Source organism: Salarias fasciatus, chromosome 4 (genome assembly GCF_902148845.1).
Source record: "Salarias fasciatus chromosome 4, fSalaFa1.1, whole genome shotgun sequence".
NCBI lineage: Eukaryota > Metazoa > Chordata > Actinopteri > Blenniiformes > Blenniidae > Salarias > Salarias fasciatus.
The window spans coordinates 23,705,402-23,714,627 of NC_043748.1; positions in this window are offsets into that span (position 1 = coordinate 23,705,402).

Sequence of the window (9,226 nt, forward strand, 5' to 3'; positions counted from 1 at the left end):
CGGATATTTTCCAAACTACTTTAAAAACACACTATGGATATTTTCCCATCGGGTCATAAAGATCATTTTAACCAGTATTTAGAAAAATGTATCTCATTCAAATCGCCAACCCTAACTTTAAGCTGAAACGGTCGAGGAGACGTGCCTCTGACTGTGCCCCCACCATGTGGGAGAGAGTGGTAGTGGCCAGATGCGTTCAAGTGCCTCCCGTAAAGAAGGCTGTGAAAATCAGTCTGTTCGGAGGAGGGCTCCTCAGAGCCACGTTTTAGACCGCTCAAACTCCGAACATAGGATGAATTTGGGGCAAACAAACTTAAATACTATGTTTTTGGGCTTCTGTGACCGATATGACACGACTGAAAAATAGCATAATAGATCCACTTTAATGTTTTCAGGGTGTTTGTGTGTTTTAAGCCGCTTTTACCTATGTTACCCAGTTATTAAGATTGTTAACTATTATTCTACTTACACAATTGTATTATATATGTATTTTATTATATATGTATTATACATCCAACTCTGTCTTGTGTAGATGTGAGACAAACTTGTGTCAATCCAGCCTGAGCTTGTTGATGGAAAAAAGTGATCCGTCTCTATGAACAGGGTGTGGCTGTAGGTGCCAGAGGTTAGCAAACAGCTCCAGGTGATGGATATTGTATGGTGCATACAATAAAAAAAACTGCACAAGGTCCTATAACACATGGATGTACAATAAGACAAAAAAATGTATTCCCATTCTTATACATGAGAAGCCTGCTTTTCTTTCCCCTCAGACTTGATTTTTGTCTTGAGCTTTATCACACTTCTTTTTTTTTTTTTTTTTTAACCATCAGAAGTGGCTTTTACACGGATTTTTTTTTTTTTTTTTTTTATGTATCCAAACTTCATTTACTTTAGTGAAAATGTTCTCACTGTGGTTCTATGTGATCGTGATTGTAAAGATGTTGGCCTTTACTGTGCTGAAGTTTTATTTTATCTCTTTGTACCTTGGGTGCCAGAGTTTAAGTAAAAAAGAAAGGGTTAAAGTATTAAATAAAAAATCAAGTGCAATTTCCAGCTGTATTGGTTTAGTATCCAAACAAGCCATTCAGGAGGTAAAATGTATTCCAACTGAGTAACTATGATACAAATTGCCAAAAGTGCTAAAAAGAAAAGTGCTCCAGCTCCATTTGATAACAAGCTCTGAGCAGATCATGTGCTGGCAGTGCAAAAACACTTTAAACATTTTAAGAGGGGGTGCCCAGAAGTTTCCGGAATTTGGCCATAAAATAATAATAATAATGAGTTTCGACTTCTGGCCGTCAGATGTGCTGCAGGTAAGCCTCGTGCATATCTGTGAAAAAGCTGAGCTCCCAGAGTTACACTGACGTCTGTCAGGTGCTATTTATAGTAACAGAGTGCAGCGGCGGTCTGCGCTTTTTCCAAAATGGCGACATTAACCAGAAAGCCAGAGCAGCGCGCAAACATTAAATTCTGCTTTTTCCTGGGAAAAAACAGCAGCAGAAACACTCACCTTGTTGCAGCAAGCCTACAAGGATGATGCTCTGGGGAAGACTCAGGTCCATGAGTGGTTCGGGTGGTTTAAAAAGGGCCAGATGTCGGCGCGCCAGGTCCGCTCAGCCGTGAAAACAATGCTGAGCTGCTTCTTGGCTGTCCAGGGTATCGTCCACAGCGAGTCTGTCCCTCCAGGTCAGACTGTAAACCAGGACTACTACATGGAAGTCCTCAGACGGCTCCGTGAGGATGTGAGGAGGAAGCAGAGCGTAGTGGCGGAGTGGAGCCGGTTGATCCACCACCACAGAGCGCCAGCGGACACGGCGCTGCGCGACACGCAGTTTCTGGAGAAGAATGAGATGAATTTTCTCTCCCTTCCGCCTTATTCGCCAGATGTAGCCTCCAGTGACTTTTTCTTGTTCCCCAAGTTGAAGAAGGAGCTGAAGGGACAGCGGTTTGCAGATGTGGAGGAGGAGACAGAAAAAACGCAGCCGGCCCAAAATGACACTTTTACGCACGGGTCTCACGACACATTCGTGAAGTGGGAGACACGGCTGGAGCGCTGCAATAATGCAGATGGAGATTATTTTGAAGGCGACGGTGGTGTTTTATTTTGAAATGCCAGAAATAAAAAGTTGCAATCAAACTCCGGGAATTTTTTGGTACCCCCTAGTATTTACTGAAGATGCTTCTGTGGTGAGAGTTGTGAGATGTGATTTAAAGCTGCTGTAGGCAGGATTTTGCTAGTCAATACAAATTTTTCTGTTTTCTTTGGATTAAATGTTAGAGTATCCATTGATAATCCTTTAGGAGTGTAGCATAATTGCACTACCAAGAGGGCGCAGCGTTTCCATCTGTCTCTGTTCTGAGCTGAAAAGGAATCTCCACAGCTCCAGGTATCTTTGACCAATCAGAAGAGCCCCTGAGGCTCTAACCGTGATTGGTCGAGGGGCGTTCGTCACACGTTCTTGTGGGAGAGGCTTAACTTGCGTAAGGGCGTGATGTCAGAGAAAACAGGACAGGATTGGCTGTGCTGGGTTTCAAATCGCCATCTTAGATGGGTCAAATCGCCATCTTGCTTAGGTAACGCTAAGCAAGATGCCGGAGATGCGGAATCCTGCCTACAGCACCTTTAATTTTATTTAAAGCAGAATGAATGTAACAAAAACCAACTCTACAGTTTTTCAGATATTTATTAATACTTTTACACGGAAAGCTTTTTTTTTCACCAGTTGATAAAACTTTGAATGACACAAAGATATAAATTTCAAATACAGTTCAGATAGAAAGCTATTATAAAGGTATGAAGATTGGAACATATCTTTCCTGTTCAGTTTTACTACAAAACTGTTAAAAACAAAAGAAAAAGTGGAAAGAATGGTAATATGACTATCGCTGAGTAATATGCATTGGAGCAAAACGAGAAGACACCACTGTTTCAGGCTACAGAAAAAGAATTATAGTATAGTAGCTGTTGGGGGGATTGGTTCAACCTCATCGAACCACACTTTAAAGATCTCTGAAATATTATTGATTCTTTTTTTTTTTATTATTGTCTTCCACAATGTTCTATCATCCAGACGGTGAAGGCTGTCTCTCATCACTCATTTCACTGAGTCTCCCTCAGTTCCACCTTCATCGCCGGCTGAGGGCTGTCCGACATCGTTGCCTGAATGGTAACTCGTTTGCCTCTGTAACTCAAGACATTGCCATCTGTCTTACGTCTGACAAAGAAGTTGCCCGTTCCAGTTTCCATCTCATCATACAGAAGCTTATCACATTCCCTGCTATTATCAAGGATTCCCACTGCAAACAGGTTTGAGTGAGCCTTTAAGTCGTAGGGATTGGAGAACATTACAGCAATTTTTTCAATGGTTTGGTTGCTGTCATTGTTCAAGAGGTCGTAGGTGATGACAGCAATAGCTCCACGAGCGGTGTCTGGAGTCTTGATGAACAGAGCGCTGCCTGAATCACTGGAGCGAATGGTTGGTGGAAAGGGTGTCGCGCAACTTCCACTGTCGATGTACCATCTGTTTTGTGGAGGAAAAGATGACAAATGACAATCTGATGATGTCGAGAGACACTGATTCAGTGGAACACCTCTACCTGGGGTTGGACAGGTAGAAGCTGCTGCATCCATTCGTTATGGTGATATGGCACTGCCGATGCGTCGGAGCAACCTGGCTGATGGCTTGGAGCACGGCTGGGAGCACGTCAGCGATTGAAGTGCCAGCACTGCTGACTCCAGGAAGATCGAGGGACACTGGATCTGAACTCATGATCGTGACTCTGATGAATTGAGAAACAGCGTCAGTCATTCTTGCTCCTCCATTAAAGGTTTCCTGAGTAAAATACTAACAGTCACATTAAATGTTGATTGCAGTGTTCAGAAAATATTTTGGCTAAGCTGAGAAGAAGTGAAATTAAGCATCACCACGGAGATGTTCAATAGTGTAAGTTTTACGATAGAGACATTTACAAAAATAGATTCTTTTTTTTTTTTTTCGGTATTATGTGCACTACTTGCCAAAAGTTGAGGTTGTTTGGTCTTTGGGGTGAAATTTCAGGATGACCCAAAACTGTACTCTGATGTTTCCAGTTGACCTTCATGTGACCTTGTCTAAATGTTTAAATGTCCAGCTGTTCAGTGTTTCAGTACTTTTTGCCCAACTTGCTTTTCTCTGACAAGGAGCTCAACAAAAACATTAACAGCAGCTGTTTGATCAATGAATGGATCGATAAATGTCCTGAATCAATCAGAATTGGTATTCAAACATCATGCTGTTCACATTTTGACATCATGACACCAAGAACACACTGAACAACTGATCAACAGGGAGCTGACATTGAAGCAAACAGGAAGTTCTCAGATGAAGAGTCCACTGAGCTCAGAGAGTCACAGAGTCACAGAGTGTCAGGAGAAAGGAAAGAAGCAGTCACAGGATGAAACGGAGAAAAACAATATCAAATCAGGAATACATGACAGACATCAGGCAACCTTAAAAAGGTGGTCAGACCAGTTAAAATAAATACTTCTCACACACATTCATGGTATTAAAATATAGATTAAACAGGTTGCCTGTTAATTCTGTTAATCTACGACCCAGAAGTAACAGGGTCCATCCTGTCAGACAGCAGGCGGTTCGCAGCTGGAGAAGGAGTAGACAGCAGTACAGCAGACAGCAGAGGGCTCATGGAGAAGTTAACACGATTAACAAAGGCAAAGCAGAGTCAGTTAAACTCTGCGTACACACAAACTGTGTTGACAAAACAACAGTTTCTGAACACTCATTAGTGGAGCTTCAATGTCCCTGTTATGGTAAATACCAAAACACAAACAGCTGATTCCTGCTGGAGCAGCATGAAGGCATGGCTGTGCATGAAGGAGAAGAATCCATACTCACAGTGTTCTGAGAGTGGCTGGACACAAGGGGGAGAGAGGAGCCACCAAACAGAGCTCTGCAAGAGAGAAACATGATTTATGAAATGACAAACACGAAACAAGGAGCACAAACACAAACTGTCATCATACCTGCAGACAAGACAGTGAAGGAAGCAGGGAGCGAGGTGTGTCTCCAGACTGCCAGCAGTGGAGAACTCAGGGGACTGATGGCTGCTTTTATAGAGCGCTCCAGCTGCAGGGATTGGTCAGCAGGGCAGGCCAAGTCACACCCAGCATGAGGGAAATCTGCTTCTGCTGCACAGTCATCACAATCATCAGCTGACAATCAGATTTAATCCGCTGGACTTGGACCAACTTAAGAATAAGAGTAGTTTCCAACATTTGGACAGTAGATGTATAATTCTGTGTAATTCCACAATGTCCTCCTGAAACAAACTGTAAAAACTGTGTGTGTGTGTGTGTGTGTGTGTGTGTGTGTGTGTGTGTGTGTGTGTGTGTGTGTGTGTTCTTGTATTTCTATCCTTGTCGGGGCCAAATGTCCCCACAAGGATAGCAAAACGTGGAACGACGTGCCTTGTGGGGACCTTTTTCCGGTCCTAAGTAGGAGAAACAGTGTTTTCTTGACCATGTTGTTGTTACTGAAAAAAGTAAAAGTGCAAAAACATTTCTTTAGGGTTAGGCTTTGTTGTGTTGTGGGTTAGGGTTAGGGTAAGGGTCAGGGTTAGGGGCTAGACATGAATGGGAGTCAATGGACAGTCCCCACAAGGATAGAAATACAAGACTGTATGTGTGTGTGTGTGTGTGTGTGTGTGTGTGTGTTTATTGATTCAGGATTACTCTGACAATTTAAAATGAATCTAGTAAATCAGGCATACATCTCATAACATAAAAATGAATGAATACACACTTGCAGTTTATGCTTATAATTATGAGAACTTGAATGTGTGACTACAGATCACAGCTCCTCCACAGATGATTTGGTGGCTACCTTGCACACTCTCTGCAGAGGTGAACGGTCTGGATGATCAGTGTGAGGATCGGAAGGGCAGCTCCAGGAGAAATAATGCGTGTCGACAGGGAGGGTATGGATAATCTCAATATCCACGAGGTCAAAGCTACTGACTGGTCTAACTATTGATGGGCTTTTTCTGTATGAGCCTGTTCAGTTACTGTTATTTTGACTTTATCATCTCTTTCAGTCTTGTTTTACTCTATTAGAAAATGATCACCTTGTACATCTTGTTATTAATAGCTGAATCATACTGAATCTTGGTTCACTTCAGCTTTTGGGTGCTTTTATAGGACATTTTGAATTGTGTTTGTACTAGAGGTCGTTTGCACACATTGCAGTTGGGGTGATGCTTGTGCTGGGGTGGGAAGGGGTGGGGTTCTCTGTTCCTTTTTTGTTGTTGAATCTTTTTTCTTCGTTTTTGCCATCTCTCTGGTTTTTATTTCCCCTTCATACTTGTTATTGTCGTGGTCACGAGGTCAGTCATGACTTTTCATTTGTGCATCAGATTCATTCTCTGTCAGTGTCACACACTTCCATTTTCTGAACTGATTGTTATTGATTCATTTAAAGCTAAACATTCTGGTGGCGATACATTTAACTTTGTTCACTGGAACTGCAAAAAACTTCATTCCCCCAGAAAGCGCAGCAAGGTTTGATGCCACCTTCAACATTTGGAAGCCCAGGCGATGTGTTTACAAGAAATAGATCTGAAAACATTTGTTCATCCTCGAGTTAAAAGCAACTGGATTTGTCATTCTTATTACTCCGCATTTTGGTATTTAGAATGAGTGTGATTTTTCTACATCAATCAATTCCTTTAACTTGTTTGAATATAATCTCTGACCCAATTTGTGACTTACTGGTTATATTAGTTCATGTGCCCTGAAATGGGAGAATCCTTTTTCAGACATCTCCTCTGAAGTCCCAGATTTGTCCTCAAACTGTCTGATTTTAGGAGCTGATTTCAATTGCTGGATTAACCTGGAGCTGGATCACTCCTCCACAAATACCACCCTGCAGGACACTTCAGCCTTTCATCAATCAGTTTGCGGTTTCAGATTCCTGGCCTTTCTTTAATCCTATTGAAAAAGTGTACTCCTTCTCCTCACATGTACAGTACATTCACCCAACAGACTTCTTCTTAGTACATAAGAGAATCCTTCTGTCTTTAAGCTCCTGCTCTTTATGGGGCCATCATTATTTCTGATCACTCTCCTGTCAGTGTGAGCATCTGGCTTAGAAACTTTAACAACCTAGGAGTGCTGTGGCAAAATAACACTTGACTACTTAAAGAAACACTAAGGAACTTTCAGTTTTCGTTGATTTTGGCGGCGCCAGTGGTCAAAAGCGGTAGTGTTTTGCCTGAACGAATACTACAGTTCCCATGAGGACTAGCGCGTGTCGTCGTAAAATGCTGCTCCCGGTGGCGTGCTGTCTTACTGAACTCGCCTTCATTTTTTTCTAGTGGCTGTGTGAAGGACGGATAGCAACGAGGTAATGAATCTAATGGTGGCTAAACAATGTTATGTCATGATGCGACGCATGCCGTAAAGCAGTCCGCACATTTAGAGTTTTTTAGTGTGCAGGGTTCCTACCACCCTCCTCACAGCTGCTCAGTTCAAGTGAAGCAATACTGACGCCCTCAGGCCGTGACAGAGGGGTCATTCAACTAGTTGTAAGTCGATGTATCAACACAAAAGATATTAAAATGTTTTATTACGGTTGAAAAGTTCCTTAGTGTCGGTTTAACATGTCAAATTTGTACAAATGATTTCAGCCCAAATAGAAATTTTTTCAAGGTTAAATAAAACCCCTGACACCTCCCCATGTGCAGATTATAACATGACCACCAAAGTGTTTTGGGGTTGTTGGATTGTGTATTTGATGAGTTTGACGAGGGGGAACAAAATACCATCCACTTCCATTGTGTCCGTCCCAAAAACCTTCCCCGACTCACCTCTGAATAAACAACAGCTCGCGCTCACAAAAAAAGTAAGTATGCTGTTCGAAATGACTAAGGAATTGCGCTAAATGGGCCAATTTGCCAAAATGTTGAAGTATCGCTTTAAATGATTTATGACTACTCTTGTAGTCAAACATCTCCAGGATGACGGATGCCAATAGATCAGCTGGTTGATCTCTGTGATGTTCTGGGAAGGGATACTTAGCAGTGCTTTGTTTTCATCATCCAATAGAGATCTTTCTGGTAGTTTGTTCTTTAGCCTTGGCAAGCAGGAGGTAGTTATGTTCCCCCAGGACTTCATGATCTTCTCCTTCTATGGAATGCTCATACCTAGAGAAGTGTGTGAAGGAGGAAATTGTGCTCATCTTCAAACTTAGTGATTGAAAGATATCATCAAATCAATCAAAGTTGAAGAAGAGACGCCAAGTTTTGGCTTAATACACTTAATTGACACTGTTGAGTAAACAATCTGATTGAGGAAGTCAAAAGTTAACAGCCTGATGGTTGGAATCACTTCCTCTTGTCATGACATTTTTAGATGATATTTTAGATGACATGTTTTTAAAAACACTAGATGGTCAAACATGTCCTCTTTTTCAGCAGTGTGTATCCAAGTTTCATAATGAGAAAACTGGATTGAACCTATTTCAACATTCAACTGGAAATCCATTCACTGACCTCTTAAACAGCATTTTGGTGCCTAAACTAACAGAGGAAGACTAGTCATTAGTCTTCTTGAATATTTAAAAGACAACTTTGCAGTCTTGTCATCTATTCATCAAAATGTGATCAAATGTGTACCACAGACATTGTTCTGAGACATTTTGTGATTATGAACATCAAGGATGTGGGTCTGGCCTGACAGCAAGGGTTGAATTTTGGCCATATGATTTTACTATTATGACAGCTGGGTGAATTTCACCCCCAGCTTATGCCGAACAGGAAGATCATCAATGTTGAAAAAAAAAAAAAAAAACACTTGACAGAAATGTATGTTTTTACCAAAAATAATGTACTTTAACAATTTTAGAAGTAGTAAATATGCTCAAATCTAAAAACAGTAGTGCACTCAAGAAAAGGAAGTTGTGCACCTAAATCCAATCAAGAATCTGTGGAAAGAGCTGAAGACTGCTGTTCACAAACACTCTCCATCCAACCTCACTGAGCTCCAGCTGTTTTGCAAGGAAGAATGGGAAAGAATTTCAGTCTCTCGATGTGCAAAACTGATAGCAAGCGACTTGCAGCGGTAACTGCAGCAAAAGGTGATGCTACAAAGTATTAACGCAAGGGGGCCCAATAATATTGCACGCCCTACTTTTCAGTTTTTTATTTGTTTAAAAAGTTTAAAACATCC